The 16,965-nt window shown below is 40.8% G+C and overlaps 1 protein-coding gene across 2 annotated transcripts in view; it reads left to right on the top strand.

Annotated features, from left to right (window-relative positions):
- REXO1 (RNA exonuclease 1 homolog) overlaps window positions 1–16,965 on the top strand; it is a 120,946-nt gene that overhangs the window by 1,012 nt on the left and 102,969 nt on the right. The window lies entirely within an intron of this gene.

The raw sequence follows: 16,965 nt of genomic DNA, 5'->3' as shown, positions 1-16,965 counted from the left end.
GGCCTCTTCTCCCCCCTCCCCATCCCAGTGTCAGGTCCTCTCCCCTTCATGCCTGTATCAGGCCCCTCCCCTTCTTCCCTCCTTTCCGTGATCCATATTTCAGGCCTCTTCCTTCAATATACCAGATTTCCTTTTTCCTGTTAGCTCCTTATCTCTTCGGCATCTGTTTGTAGGGATTCTTTTCCACTCCTCTGCTTCTCTATAGTCAGGTTTCTTTTTCTTCTCTACCATCACTGGGAGATGGTCCAGTGTCCTTAACATATTTATTGACGATTATTTATTGTTGTACCCAGCCCATTGCTAGGGGTGTGTGGGGCTTAGGAAAGGAGACCACGTGGTCTTTGCTTTTAGGGAGCTTACACTTTGAAGAAAGGCAATTAACATTTGTTAATTAATTAAGCATTTTATCGTGTTCCACTAATCTAAGGATAGACTGTAGAGAAGGGCAGAGCCAGTGTACCTAATCAGGGGAAGTTTAATAGAGGATGTAGTTTTTTGAACTAGGTCTTGGGGTGGATTTGTTTTGCTAGAGGAGAAGTGTTGAGGGGGTTGGAATATTTGGGGAAGGTTTTCTTGAAGAGGTAAGATGAGGACCTCAAAGAATGGGAAAAAACATGAACAAAGTCCCAGAAATGGTGGGATCATAAAATCGTAGATTCAGAGCTAGAAGGGACCTTAGAAGTTACTTATACCAAAGAACTTATTCATACATGGGGAAACTGAGACTTGGAGAGGTTAAATAACTTGGTCAGGTTCACACAGCTAAGTAAATAGCAGAGGTAAGATTTGAACCTAGGTCCTTTGACCCTAAATCCAGCATGCCTTCCATTGTACCAAAAAGAACAAATATTTCTTTTAAGGGACTGTTTTATCATCTCATAAGTGATAAATTAAACCTCATCCCACCCATCAGTAACAGCTGCATCCAATCATTCTAGGCCCTCATTTACAACAGGTCCAGCTCTTTCACCTTTTCCCATTTTAGTCTCTTATTTCTTTCCTCTTCATGAGTCCTCACATCTACAGAAAAGAAATATCTTCTGACCTGTATTGAAAAGTGCATTCAGCTTCACTTTTATTTTTAAAGAATACATATTTCCCTTTCCTCCCCGTCACACCTTTCAATGATAGTTCTTAGTTCTCTGGTGATGTAACTCTTACTGCTTTGGTACCAGTTCTCATCTCTTTTAATTCTCCATCTTCCTCCTCACCATGACGAAGGACTGCCTTTCTTTGTTTCTAATCCTCCAAGGAAATGAGTTGTTACCTCTCCACCAGAGGGCCTCCTGTCCTGTATGAGTCAAAGCCAAATACTCCCCCCCCCCATTTCTCCCCTTTCCATCAGTTCCCTATTTTCCTATGCTTCTGGTAGTAAATAGTCATCATTCATGATTGTGACTTTTTTTTTTTACAGTAGCTCTGGAGTGAGTTGGAGATGGAAATGGAAAATGATCCCTCTTTTTATACATGACTATTAATTCTGGAACTTGTACAGTAGCACTTAAGAGCCAGCTCATTTGCCTAAGTCTGTTTTAGGAAATATGGGGTCTTATACAGAGGGAGAATAGTACTTACTCTTTTTAGTTCCAGAGGACAGAACTAGGAGCGATGGATGGAAGTTAATAGGCAGATTTCAGCTCATCATAAGGAAACACAATAGTTAGAGCCTTCTAGCACTGAAATGGGTTAGCAGGGGCAGTAAATTTCTCCTTTCTGGAGGTCTTTGAACTGAGCTTGGATGAACACTTATTAAGGATTATGTAGAAAGGATTCATATTTTAGGTAGGGGTTGGACTACATACTCAAGCCCTTTTCAGTGCTACAAGTAAATCCTAGAAGCATATAATTTTAAACTATGCAGAATCTACTGATATTGAATGCTGTGTTTAGGTGCCACCGTATGGTTTGTTATATAAATGTTTAACCCTAGCACGTAGTCAGTTAATCCTGTTGTTGACAAAGATAATTTGGTAATCAGAGCAGCTGGAAAATAGGTGTATTTGTACCAATGAGTTCAATTTGAACTCAATTTGATAGCAGTCACTTAGGTGGTAACATTTTGAGAAATGGATTGTAGTTGTTCATTAATGGCAGTGGTCAGGATGACTGTCAAAAGTGATATTCCTGCGGTTTTTTTGCATCTTTTTTTCCCTAGGTGCAGGCCATTGCACAGATAGGAGAAAACATATTTTTTGATCAAAAAGAACATGGGCTTAGTAGTTGAATTAGTAACATTTCAGGAATAAAGTGTGAAGATTTGGTTTGGCCATATAAAGGCAACTAAGACTATCACTGAAGTACTTTGTTCTTTTAGGTTATAGTTATTTGAGTATGTGCCCTCCCTTTCCTAAGCTATAGGCTCCCCAAGGGCAGACAACAGGTCTTAAATATCTATCCTGACCCTGCCAGGATATCTTCTGCCCCCCCCCCCCAACATACTAGGTACTTAATATATGTTCATTTAAATCAACTGTCATTTTTGAAATTATCTTTGGTGTAGGTCTTGTGCTATGGACATGATTGATCCTGATTTCTGAAAAGCTTTGTCATTAGAGCACAACTTCTGACAGATTTTTACCAAGCTGGAGGCTTAGAATATGGTCCAGTAATAGATGGTGTGTCTGTAACCTGTGTGTAGGAAAGGTCATCACGGAATGGGATACAGCCACTTGTGGGGGAGGGGAGGTGGACCAATTGCCTTTGATAGCTCTATGCCATGTGGCTAGGATGAATGCAAATTCAAAACTGAGGAGTGATGTATGGCATGTCCAGTGTTGTAAGGATTCATATATTTTCCTTATCACAGCCCTGTGAAGATGGGACTACAAATAGTATTCTCTTCATTTTTTTAGAAGGAAAATAAGACTCAGGTATATTGACCTGCTCAGGGTCACACATCAGATAAGTGTTCAATAAATGTTTGTAATAGCCATCTCACAAGAGTCCATGGCTACTAAATATCATTGCATGGGGTTTGTGACATAAAATCTGACAGTAAATATGGGTTAACTAATCAAAGCATTTATTAAGAGTTCCAAGCACTGTGCTCAGCTGTGGGATTACTAACACAAACATGAAGCAGTCCCTGCTCTTGAGCTGACAATCTAGCCACAGGATACATGTGCAAATGTAGTTATATATAAAAAATTTACACAAGGTAATTTTTTGGAGAAAAATACTGGGTAGAATCAGGAAAGCTTTCATGTAAAAAGGTGGTGCTTGAGTGAACTAAGCCTTGAAAAAAGCTAGGGATTCTATGGTGAGGAAGGAGTACCTTGCAGGCATAAGGGACAAATTGGGTAAAGGCTTGGAGGTGGGAGACCTAAGACTGTATACAGAAATACAAGAAAGTGAGGGGATGTAAAGGGAAGTAACTTAGAATGCCTCTAGGAAAAGTAGTCTGGGGATGGGAAAGGTTTTAAATGCTCATAAAGCAGTTTGTATTTGATCACAGAATCAATAGGGAACCTTTGGAGTTTGTGGAGGAAATGACATGATCATATCTCTGCTTTTGGAAAATCACTTTGGTTCACTTTGGTAGCTATGTAGAGGGTGGCTTGGAGGGAGGAAAGACTTGAGGCAAGGAAACTAATTAGAAGGTTGGTAGTATCAGTGTGAAGTGATGACAGCCTTACTTGGGGTCTTGGTTGTGTAAGAGGACAGAGGCCTAAGTGAGCAGATGATAGAATTAGACTAACTGTATCACAAAGGCACCTCAGTTTTCCTTGGTGAAATGTGGCTAACAGTGAATGAACTCTGCCTCACAGGATACAGGACAGCAATATGTGGGTTCAGTTATAAACAAATACCTGCTGTTTTCTCCTGTCCTTCCAGCTGCATCATGAGGATCGCTATGGGGCAGCATGTGTCTTTGGAGTCAGAGAACCTGGCTTTGAATTTTAATTTTGCTTCTACTGCTTGTGTGCCCCTGGGCACCTCACTTAACCTCATAGGCCTCAGTTTCCTCATCTCTAAGTGACCTTTAGGATTCCTTCTAGCTCTAAGTTTTGATCTTGTCACTCACTCCTCTAGGCCTCTGTTTCCCTCTCTAAAATGACAGCTTTGACAACAGGAACTCAAAGGATCTCTAACTCCTTTGAATAACTTCTCAGGGTCTGAAAGGCGTACTACTACTTTTAACATGTTACATTTTATTCTTTCTTGTTCTACAGCTTGAGACAGCCTTGTCTGTCAAAAGTCTGAAGCTGCATGTTCATGTTTCGTTGGAAATTAGATGTCTTAATTTCAAGGCGGATGTTAGTGACATTCTGTGACATTTGGCGGTATTTAAAATGATAAATCCTAAAAAATACATATATACATATATGTTGACTGTTGGGCAGGCTGTTTATGGATAAACTACTTTTGTTGTAGATTAGAAGGATCATAGAAGACAGATTTTTTTAATGTAAATTTTAAAATTGAGCCTATAAAGAAGGGAGTGAATGTCTTAGTCACAGCTATAAATATTTATGTACTTCATGCAAGGCCCTTTACTCAGTGCTGTGAGGGGTCTGAACAAGTTCCACATATGACTCAGTTTTGCTCTCCCAAGGACCTTATTCTTTAGTTGGAGAGATAACAGTGAAGATTTCAGTTTAACAAAAGGAAGACTTTGATAACAATTAGCACTGTGCAGTAGTGGAATTAGCTGCCTCCATAGATGTGTTCCAGGTGTGAGGCTCTATGACTATTTGAGGGCTGATTGTTGAGTGTCATTCCTCAGGTAAGGATTTGGCTATACTCCTCTCTGGGTCTCAGGTGCTTCTGTTTAAAACAATGGGGACTGGACTAGATGATTTTTAAGGTCTAGCTGTGACATTCTATAGAATTTATTGTCTTTTTTTTTTGGCATCACTACCCTGCAATCCTTCTGTCCAGGAAAGTGAAGGAGGGTGAGTATCCAAGTGGTGGAAAATAGCTTTTTTCTCTTAAGAGGCTTTTCTAAACTTCTTTGAGACTGGGGCCATGGGAAACAGAGCCTCCAACGTACTATATTTAGCAGAATAGCTGGCTGCCCATCATTGATGTGAATAGTTTAAGAACACATTGCTTTACTGACTTTGTAGCATATAGTTATGGGGTTTTTACTGGGCATAGTATGATTTCTTCTCAAAATTATATTATGATTTCTTCAGAGATCAGCAAAAACAGTTTCCTGAGATTTAATACTTTGTAATTGAAGATGAATTATGAGTTTTCTCAAAGTGATTAGACTAGTATCATTAAAGGGTAAAAACAAAGCCCAAAGTAAACATGCCAGAGACTGTAACTTAGGACATTTGAGGATTTTGGAAATGGGTCACTTGATTATATCTTGAGTAATGTTTTAAATTGGGAATCTTTATCTGATTCCTGGTGCTACCTGTGTTCTCTTTGTTCTCTTTCCCAGTGTGCTGGGGTGGGGGTGGGGTCCTGGAAGTCAGGAAGAGATAGGAGAGCTGCCTGGGACCAGGCTGTGGTGGCTTCTAGGAGCAGGAAGTGATTGAGGGGACTCTGTAGGAAATAGAAGAGCTTTTACCGTAGCTTGTAAACGAACTTCCCCCAAATCTGCATAGCTAAGTTAATCCTTTATAGAAACTGACATATTATTTGTCCTTCTCTAGCACATGCAGGATGCCCTTGGCTGCTTCAACCATGCCATTCGGAAAGGCTTGGGAATTCTTACACTGAAGATCAGTAAAATAAAAAAAGTCAATTTCACATGTAATGCTGCTGAGAGATGACCTTCAGGTGAACGGTTCTTCACTCTCTGATGTGTCTTCTGGTCACCACAGATTTGTTTGCTAATAGGAGTTGAAATTCTCAAGAGCTGAATCTCTAAGAGGCCCTGACTGCATCAGTATGTACAACCATCATTCACTTTACAACTCACAGAAACAATATGTCATTCAGTTTGTCACACATTTTGAATTTTTCCAGAAAGTCTAGAAATACATATATTTTAGTTGAATTGGCTATTAAAATGTCCTTCATTTAGAGGCAGAGAATATTGAACTACAAACCAGGAAACCAGACTTTCTAGTCCTAGCTTTCCCATATCATCAGCTGTATGTCAGGGGACAAGTATCTTTTCCTACTCTGGGCTTCAGTTCTTGATCCTGTCACATAGGAGCAGGGGCTAGATTATCTTCTAAGATATGTTCCAGCTCTAATATTCTATGGTTAGAGATAGCCATTTATCTTGGATAGTCTTAGTTTAGGCCATTATGGAGGTAAAGAGCTGGACTTGAGATATTTAAAAATAGAGAGAGTTCTACAAGTGGAAGAGATAGCCTGGTTAACAAACAAACAATTTGGAGTCAGATTATCTGCATTTGAATCACAGTTTTATACAGGTTACCTGTATAATCTAGAGGAAGTTACTTCTCTTTAGGCTTCAATTTCCTCATCTCCAAAATGAGTGGGTTGGACTAGATGAATTCTAAGGTCCCTTCTAGATATGATGCTAACATAGATGCAGTCTAATCCAATCATTACTCATAATATTAATCATTTCTACAAAGCCTCTCTGACAGGTGACTGTCTAAGTTCTGTGTTAGCACCTCTTAGCCTACTCCACTGTTGGGACAGCTCTGAGGGTTAGACATTTCCTAAATTGAACTGAAATCTGGCTTCCCTTGATTGCCCCAGTGGTTTTAGTTATTTCCAGGCAAAAGAAAAATATATTTAATTCCTTTTCCATGTGATAAATGCTTCAAATTTTTGCATTGACTAGCAGTCATGTTCCCATTAGCTCTTCTCTGATGGAAATTGTTTATATCTTTATAGTGTTTCACATATTTCACCACACATTGAATTATTTGAAAATCATTCAATCTTTGAAACTAAAAATTACTGAGGTTAGTATATATTTCATTCAGTGAACATATACTGAGCAATATCTGTGTGCTAGGGAAGATCCTATCCCATAGGATGTCAGAGCTGGAAGGGACCTTAGAGATTACTCTGACCCCCTGATTTTTTTTTTAAAACTAATGTTCAATCAGGGGGGTGATCTTGTCCCAAGTCATATGATAGTAGTGGCAGAGCCAGAACTGTGCCTAGGCCTCCATGCTCCCAGTCGGCATCCTTTCCTCTTATGCTGCACTGCCTTCATGTTCCAAGAAGAGATTGTGTGAAGTCATGTTGAGCCATTGTTTTATCTGCTTACTCCTACTCCTGGCAGTGACATTTTACTTAGCTTATCAACATATTGAACCCATTTCCTTAAGAAGCCTAATTTGCTTGGTCCCAAGTACTCTCTTTGTTTTAAGTGTCTCCTCTTTCCATAGATAGGAAGGTTTTAGAATCATAGACTCACAGAGCTGGAGGGTCCTTAGAAGGCATCTAGTCCAACCCCTTGCCTGATGGATGAATCCCCTCTACAGCATCTCTGCTCTGCTTACGGTTATCCAGTTCCTCCTTGAACACTGCCACCAGTGAGAGGCTTTTGTCACAGCACCCAGCACACAATGTTAAGTAATAAAAATCAATGATTTCGATCTTGGCTTCTGGGCTTTTTTTTAGGGGAGTGGGGAAGCATTAACAAACCAGAACCATGCATCTGAACATGGTGCTGCCTGTTCTTTTAAAATTATTGGCTCACTAGGTTCAAGACAGGACTACCTGAGGTCCTGGGGAGGGGTAGAAAAGGGGATGCCAAAGTTGAATGCAAAAAGATGTGGCCCTGAACTTGGCTGAGTGATCCTGGGCAAGTGCTTCCCTTCTCTAAGCCTCAGTGTCTTCTGTAAAAATGGGACTGTGTGGTTCATTGAAAAGGGCATTGAACTTGGAGTTAGGAGAGAGCTAGTTTGGAACCTCATACATGGTCCTGAGCAAACCATAAATCTTAGCTTTCTGAGCCTCAGTTTCTTCATCTATAAAATAGGGATGCTGCTGGCATTGAGCAGTACCTGTCTCAAAGGGTTGTGAGGAAAGTGCTTTTTGAACTTTGAAGTGCCTTCTAAATGCCTGATATTTAAGTAAAAGGGTGTGTACCTGAGAGCAGCACAGAGCACTGGACTTTTCTTTGGTGTTCTGAGTTTCTGTCACATTTTGGTATTGGGGTAGGGCAGGGGTGGAGGGGCAACTCATTTTATCTTTTGAGCCTTATCTTTTTCAGTAATATTCACCTCCCAGAGAAGAAAGAAAAGAGCTTTAAAAGATACTAGGCCTCCCTCTGATCCAAATCATAGGCACAGAAGAACTTTGTATACCTGTGAAAAAGACCTTTTTCCTGTGGTTTCTCTGGAAAAGCTGCTTCTCTTGGTATTTTGTAAATGTGAAGTCATAACCATGTAAGCACTAGCCATTAGAGAGAGAAAATGGACCCTTGTTACCAAGAGGTTGAATGCATAATCAACTAAGTGGAAAAGTAGGAAAAGGGAATAGGGTTAATACTGTAAGTAAGTGCTCTATGGTTTCTAAAGCCTTTTTACATAGGATGTTTGGATCATACGATTGACAGCTGAAAGAGACTGTAGAAATTTCTAATCCAGTTCCCTGATTTTAAACAGGGGTAACCCCAGAGATCAAGTCACTTGCTAGTGGTCACATGGCTAATAAGTGGCAGAGCAAGCCAAATCTAGTGTTCTTTTCACTTTCCCATTGTGCCTCATCTCATTTGAGACTCTGGATACCTCTGAAAGAGTGAGCCCAAGGCTAGCATTTATATAGTGCTTTTGATTTACAAAGTGTTTGACCACTATGTCATTTGATCTTCACAACAACCCTGTGAGGTAGGTGCCATTATTATCCCCATTTTCTAGTAGGAACTGAGGAAAATGAAGGTTAAGTCATTTACCCAGGGTTGTAGCTAGAAAGTAAAGCCAGATCTGAAGTCCACTTTTCCTGATTCCAGAGCTCTATCTACTGTACAACCTTCTATTACCCAGAGCTCTACTACTGCACAACCTTATTAGCTGCCTCTGTATCACAGTACTTGGTGCTCTCTGTTTAAAGCAAAAACTAAAGTGTTTTTCTCCTTTTCATCTTTTATCAGAAAAGGTAGGAATAGGAGTTGAGAATTGGACAGGTGACCCAAGAAACTGATTTTTACATTTGAAACTGCAAAGCAAAGTTCCATTTAATCCTAAAACCTTGAATTATCTTGAGCTTTTGAAGCCTTTGAAGACTGTTGAACTTGTGTAGTTGTCTCCCTAATTAGAGTGTGAGGTCTGGGGAGGGGCAATGGGGGTGGCTGGGCTCTATGCTTGATGTCTCTTTGTATCTTTCTAAGTAGTCCCAGTAGGGCCTCACACATAGTGGGTAACTAAGTGTAGGTATTTGTTATCTCATCAGACTAAGGTCTATGAAGGCAGAGCCTTTTCTAAACTTGTTTTATTCCCCTACTTATAGTGCTAGTTGATTAATTGAAATGCCTCTGTGAAACGACCAGAGCAGGGATGGAATGACGGTCTTAAAGTCACACAATAAGTAGTGGTGATGATGTTGATCACAGCTTTTCTCACTACAACCTTAGTTACCTTCTCACTGAACCATTTGTTATGGGTGGTATCTGTGCATAAGAGCCTATGGACATGGACTCTAGCCCCACTTGAACACAACCTTTCTGGCCCTCAGTTTCCTCATCTGTAAGATGGGGCTAATAATAGCCATTTCCATTGTAAAGGATGTTAAGGTGATAAAATACGGTGGTAATTCTATAAATGGAATACACTGTCATATGACATTGTCCTTGCTCAACAGGGTTAACCATTTAATAGGTATTTACTAAGTATTTGTTAAATCAGTAAATTAGTATTAAAAGTCTGGAGGGTTTTTATTTTTTTAACTCTAGTGGGTAGCAATATTATCTCTAAATAAAACTACAGAATATTAGAGCCTAGAACATTGATTGTCAGGCTAGGAGTCATTTGACAGAGGAGGATAACTTCCCAGAGAGGGAGAGGAGGCCCGAATCACTTGGCTGTTTATTGGCACATTTAGGACTAAGAGTCTTTTAACTCTCACAACACCAGTCACCTTTGTACTATAAACCACACTTCCTACTCCATGACCAGTTCCTTATTACTAACATCACGTGTTTAATAATACCTAAAAACTGGTAAACATTATTAGGCATGACACATGCATTTTGCTGCATATGACACAGATGAAATCCTGAGAATTAACATTGGTCCAGTAGCACATCTCAAAATAGGCTTGTGGATCCTACAGAGAAGGTGCTGTATGTCACAGCACAACCTGCTGACTTCCTCTTGCCTGGATCTGCCTTGGTTCCTTTTGTTTATGTGGTCTTATCATTACCAGTGACTAACCTGTGGAGTTCTGACATGTGGCCTGTGACTTTTAGCATATGGATTATTTTGCTTTGTCACAGAGAGCTGAACTAGGACCATTAGGTAGAAGTTACAGGAAACAGACCAGCTAATTATAAGGAAAACCTTAACAATTAGCATTAACAGTGTAATTAGCTGTCATTGGAGACCTTTAAACAGGGGTCAGATGAACATGTCTCAAATATGGGTAGAATGGATTTATGATTTGGACGACTCTGAGGTCCCTTCTAGCTCCCAGTTTCTTTGTTTTGTATCAGAAAGGTAGTAAGCACCTTCAAGATTGAGACAGATTTTCATCTTTGTATTCTCCATTAACAGTGCCTTTACAGATTAATAATGTTTGCTGAGTGGAATTCATATTGCATTTTGAATTAAATGGGCTTTTGTGAGCTGACCTGACAACCTAATTGCCATTTACAATATTCTTTGGGAAAATGTGTTCCATTATAAGACTGCTGATTTAAAGCTGGACTTACTATTGGGGCATAACCTGTTACTAAGCTGAGGACTGTCTGTAATAGTGATGGATCTACAGTGATGGCCAGTTTCCCTGGTGGCCAAAGTCTGGAGTCAGAGTGCATTATTTGGGACTGATTTCTGGGAGGCAAAGCAGCTCACTTACCTCTAAGGTGCTGTCTTAGTCTTACTTTTGAGCCAGTTAGCCCAGGTATGAGTACTGTTTGGCACTAATTCATCTATTAAAGATTGAAAAAGGGAAAAGTTGACTTTTTGTTCATAATCCTAGAGTGTCAGCTGGAAGGGATCTTACTGATCCTATAGTCTACTTTCATTTTTCAGCCAATGTAACTTACTTAAGGTTACACAGCGGCAAACCCAGGTCCCCTGATTCCTTAACTTGACTCCTTTCCGTTGTGTTGCCATAGAGAAGTATGAGGTACCTGCATAAAATACCATGTTGTTGGCTCAAGTGATTTCTGTCTATGAAATTCTGATGCTATCACAATACAAAATCAAATCAATGCTTGTTTTTGACATCTCTTAATAGTGAGAAGAACTTGAAGAAAAAGAACTTGAAGGCTTGAAGAAAAGAGACCTGGCTTTTAAATTTGGATTTGACACTTTCTAGTGGTGTGACCCTGGGCAAATTAGTTCACCTTTCTTAGCCAGAATTTACACATTTGTAACTAGGTGATTTTGAGGAAAGCATTTTGTAAGCTTTAAAACACTGTAGACATAAATGTGTTATTATTTGGAAGTGGCTGTTTGGGGTTAATAAATTAAGCTAATACTATGGTTAAAGTATAGGGGATAACCACAAACAAGACAGTTCTTGCCCTCAGTGATATAAATTAATACTATAGAGCATTTTTATGTTTACAGTGTTTAAATATACTGACTGCTTCATGGTCATAAAGCTAATTAGTGTTGGAGAAGGATTTGAACCTAGGTCTTCCAAGTATAAGTCCAGCATTCTATGTACTGTCCCATTGCCTCTCCTAAAGGTGCTTCCATTCTGCTGGGGAAAATACAGCATTTACAAGACTGGAAGTGAAAGGAAGAGTCATAGAGGAATCAGCATCAGAGCTGAGCTTTCAAGTACTGGCAAGGGGAAATTCTAGGTCAAGGAATGTTTCCAGACATGTGGTACAGCTTGGGTGCATGAACAGAGATGTTCAGAGAACATCTACCAAGTCGTCTGAATTGGCAGAATTGTAAAGCAATAGGAAGTAAAGCTGGTAAAGTTTGGAGTCAGATTTGGGAGACCCTTAGATTTCAAGCTGAGGATTTTGCATTTTGCTATAAAAGTAATAGGAATTATAAAGAAGTGGCATATATGATTACAACTGTGCTTCATGAAGATTATTTTCAATGTTGTGAAAATTAACCTGGAGAGGAAAGAAAATAGAAAGATAAGATAAACCAGAATCGGCTATATGGTGTTGGGATTCAGGATAGAATAGGGATGGATATAGAGTCTGGGCAGTCATCTGCTTAAAGGTGGCAGTTGAACAATAACAACAAAAAAGCTGTAGGAAATCATTAAAACATACTAATGGAGTCTACTATAAATTTGTTAGCATTTTCAGTTGGGCCTTTCCTGGGCAAGGCAGTCCTTTTGTAGATCCCTAATTGAGTCAGTCTTACTATCCACAGTGGCTTTTCCAAACCTTTTTTCATGCTCAAACTTTGAAAGGGAGCCCCTTTCCTTTTCCTTTCAGCTGAGATCCTTGACTCATATTTTACTGAAAATACTGAGGCCATTCATTGAGAGCGCCTTCTCCATGTCTCATTTTACAATCACTTGGCTCTGCCACTGTCTCCTCCTTTATCCCTGTCTCACATGAAGAGGTGCCCCTTCTCCTTGTCAAGGCTTATGATTTTACATGCACAAATGGTCCCATTCCATCCTATTTTCCCCAGCAGATTTCCCCCTCTGTTCTTTTTCCTTTCTCTACCCCCACTATCCATGTCTAGTGGCTGCTTACCTGCTGCCTACAGACATCCCCATGTCTCCCCTGATCCTTAAGAAATTGTCCCTTGATCCAGCTATTCCCATTAGCTATCTTTTCTCATTTTTTGGCTAAACTCATGGAGAAAACTGACTATAATTGGTACCTCCACTTTTCCTCTTACTCTCTTAACTTTCAGCAGTCTGTCTTGGAACCTCATCATTCCACTGAAACTGTTCTCCGAAGATACCAGTGATCTCTTAATTGCCAATTCTGGTGGCCTTTTCTCAGTCCTCATCCTTCTGGAGCAGTCTGTAGCCTTTGATATTATTGATTACCTTCTTCTCCTTGATATTGTCAAATCTCCCTCTAAGTTTTCATGACCCTGCTCTCTTCCTACCAGTCTGAGCATTCCTCAGTCTCCCTTGCTGAATCTTCATCCAGGCCACCATTATTAACCATGAATTTTCCCCAACTTTTTTCTCTGCCTGCTTTCCATCTTCAGCTGCACATGTCATCTGAGGGAAGACTGCAAGGCTGTGACCCAGTCTTCCATCTGCCCCAGAGCAACTTCCCCCTGAACCAAGAGTCTTAAGACTTCCTGCTGTATCTCCTTATTTCCAGCCTCTGGTGAGAAAAAGAGCCAGACATTCCTGTGATTGAGTGCCTTCTACTTCCTTTCTCTGTTGGGAAGGTGGCAGGGGGATTTCTTTCTGTGCCAGGGTAAGGTAAATTCTACCTCTTGCTGTCAGCCTGATCTCCCAACCAGGATGTGGAGAATCTTCAGTATACAGAAGAGCAGCCTTCCTTTTGACCTCAGGCGTTCCATCTCCTGCTGCACCTGTCCTTTGAGGGAAGAGGAAGAAGAAAAGGAATGTCAGGGGGGTGTGGGGCTTCCTTCTCTTCCTGTTCAGGTTCAACTTCCATCTCCTATAAAGGGGTGGGCAACCTGCAGCTGAGGCCATGTATGGCCTTCTAGGTCCTTAGGTGTAGCCTTTTGACTGAGTCCAAGTTTTATGAAACAAATCCTTTTAATAAAAGGGTGGGATTTGTTCTGTGAAGTTTGGATTCAGTTAGAGGACTGTACTTGAAGACCTAGAGGACCACATGTGGCCTTGAGGGCACAGGTTCCCCAGCCCTGTACTGTTTCCTGCCTGATCTCCAGCCTTTAGAGAGAAGAGTAGTGAAATGGGGCTTCCCATCTGACGTTTGACTCTGTGCTTCTTTCTCATGCTTTGTCTCCAGCTTGATCTTCAACCTCCTCTTCGAAAAGGAGTGGTGCCTTCTACTCAATGATGAACAGTCTCATACTTGGTTACACCCTACACATCCCAACAGTTTTGAACACCTGTAGGTTAATATCCAAACCCCATTTCCCCCACCACTTGATTCCTTATTTTCAACCCTCTCCACCCTCTTTCCCCCACAACCCACAAGTCCCAACCAAACACCACCCTCTCCTTCCACTGTGCCCTCTGGAATGCTTGTTCCATAGGCAATGAACTTACCTTCATCCTAAATCTTTTCTTCTCTCACTTCTTTCATCTTCTGGCTGCTACTGAAACCTGGCTCCACCAAATGACATAGCCACCTTTTCTGGTACTGGCTGCACCTTTCCTCATTCCCCTCAGTTCACTAGTTGAGGCCAGAGAGTTGGAATACTCCTTCTTCCCTTTTCTTTTCCAGCTTCTCCCTCTACCTCCATCACTTAGTAACCTCTCTTCCTTTGAGGTTCTTGCTGACCATCTCTGTTACCCAATCAGAAAATCCTGGTAGCTGTGGTGTACAGACTTCCAGGTCATTCCCCTTCCTTCCTCAGTGAGTTAGCTTAAATTTTTTTCTTTCCTTGCCAATTCTTGCCCACTTATTAGGGGACTTCAGCATACACACATTTACTCCCAGAAATCTTAACCATTGATTTTCTCAACCTCCTCCTTTTCCATGATTTACTCCTCTACTCCACCTCAGCCATGCACAAAGATGGTCATACCCCTGATCTTGCCATCAGCTACAAATGTACCACCTCTATGTTCAAGAATTTCAGAATCCCCATATCTAATTATAATTTGTTGACCTCTCCCTTTCCTTAGCAAACCTTATTCTTTGTCCACACTATGACCTCTATCCCTTGACATTTCATTTCTCTCCCCTACACTTGTCACTCTTACCCCCATCTTGACCCCTGGTGAACCAGTTCAGCTGTCTTTTTTCTCTTAAGTCCTTAGCCCCCAGATTATTTTATTGATTGCACCCTGTCAAGCCTCAATCTTGAACTGCTCCCATCAGCCTTGGATCACTCCTACCATCTGGCTACCTTTGCTCCTATACACATACTCCTGAACAAAGCGGGAGAGAATCAAGCAACCATTCTGACTGGGTGCACTACAGAATTTTGTTACACAGCTTCACCTGGGCCATCATTGCTGCTAGACAGCCCTACTATACCTTCTTCATCAATCATTATCTCACTCCCCACAGTAGCTCTTCCAAACTTTTTCATCCCTCTTCAAACCTCTCATGGCTCCCTACCTTCTCATCTGAGAACCTTGCCTCACATTTCACAGAAAAAACTGAGACCATTAACTGTGAATTCCTTTTCCTCTCTTCCTCATTTATCACTCAGGTACCTTCTGCTGCTGTCTCCTCCACCATTGTCTCATATAAGTTGGCCTTAATCCTTTCTAAGGTTAATAACCTTTCTACCTGTTGAAGGGATCTCATTATATCCTGTCTTCTTTAGCAGACTGCCCCCATTACCATCCTCACTTTATTCCTTTTTCAGTCTTTTCTTGTCTACTGGATACTCTTCCCTTCTGTCTACAGACGTGTTCATGTCTCCTCCCCTTCACCCCCCCCCATCCTCAAGAAACCCTCACTTAATCCTTCCATCCCTGATAACTGCCTTACAATAGGCGCTTCCACTTTCTCTCCTCTCACTTTTTTTTTTGGCTTTTTTGGAGAGGGAAAGTAAGGCATTTGGGATCAAGTGACTTGCCTAAGGTCACACGGCTAGTTTTTTTGTGTTGTGTCTGAGGCTGTATTTGAACTCAGGTCCTCCTGACTCCAGGGCTGGTGCTCTATTCACTGTACCACCTAGCTGCCCCACCTCTCACTCTTCTTAACTCCTTATAATTGTGTTTCTGACCTCATAATTTCACTGAAACTGCTCTCCAAAGTTACTAAGATGTCTTAATTGCCAAATCCAGTGACCTTTTCTCAGTGCTTATTCTCCTTGACTTTTCTGTAGCTTTTGACATTGTTGATGACCCTCTCCTCCTTGATATTCTTCTTTTCTTTAGGTTTTTAGGACAGCACTTTCTCCTGGTTCTCCTATGTGAATGCTCTTTCTCAGTCTTCTTTAAACTATTTCACTTGGTGATTTCTTCAGCTCCCATGGATTTAATTATGAACTCTCTGCTGATGATTCTCAAATCCACCTATCCTGCCCCAACCTTTCTGTTTACTGCCTGCCCAATCTTAATTCTCCAGTTGCTTTTCAGACATCTCAAACTGGATGTTCAGAAGACACTTTAAAACTTCCCCCACTCTAATCATTCAGCCACCAAAGTGACTTTCCTAAAGTGCAGGTCTGACCATGTCACCATCCCTACTCAGTAAGGATCAAGTACAGAATTGTCAGGTGTTCAAAGATCTTCATAACTTAGCTCCCTCAGCCTTTCCAGTCTTCTTGCACTTTGTGCTCATTCAGGTACTCTCTGATTTTGTAACACTGAGCTCTCTTATTCCATGAACAAAACACTCCATATAGAAGCTCTAGGCATTCTGTTCTTTCTGTCTCCCATGTCTGGAACACTCTCCCTTCTTATCTCTAACTACTTACCTCCCTGGATTTTTTTGAGTCCCAACTAAAATCCCACCTTTTACAAGAAACCTTTCCCAACCCCTCTTAATTCTAGTGCCTTCCTTTTTAACTTATTTCTTATGTATCCTGTGTATAGCTTGTTTGTAAGTATTTGTTTGTTTGTCTCCCCGATAAATTGTGAGCTCTTTGAGGGCAGTGACTGTCTTTTACAAACTCTTTTTGTATTGCCACTGATTAACACGGTACCTGGCCCATAGTAGGAGCTTAATAAATGTTTATTGGCTGCCTGCTTTCTGTTCAGAGTCCTCATTTCTCTCTATACTCTTTTTCTTGGTGATCTCATCAGCTTGTGTGGATTTAATTTTTCCTGTGCTGATGATTCTCATATTTACTTACCCAGCCACGATCTCCAGTCTCAGATTTCCAATTGCCTATTGGAAATCTTGAA

Source organism: Petaurus breviceps, unplaced genomic scaffold (genome assembly GCF_028583685.1).
Source record: "Petaurus breviceps papuanus isolate PSGF00001 unplaced genomic scaffold, PetGlider_PUasm1.0 108, whole genome shotgun sequence".
Lineage (NCBI taxonomy): Eukaryota > Metazoa > Chordata > Mammalia > Diprotodontia > Petauridae > Petaurus > Petaurus breviceps.
This window is presented reverse-complemented; position numbering and strand designations above follow the sequence as displayed.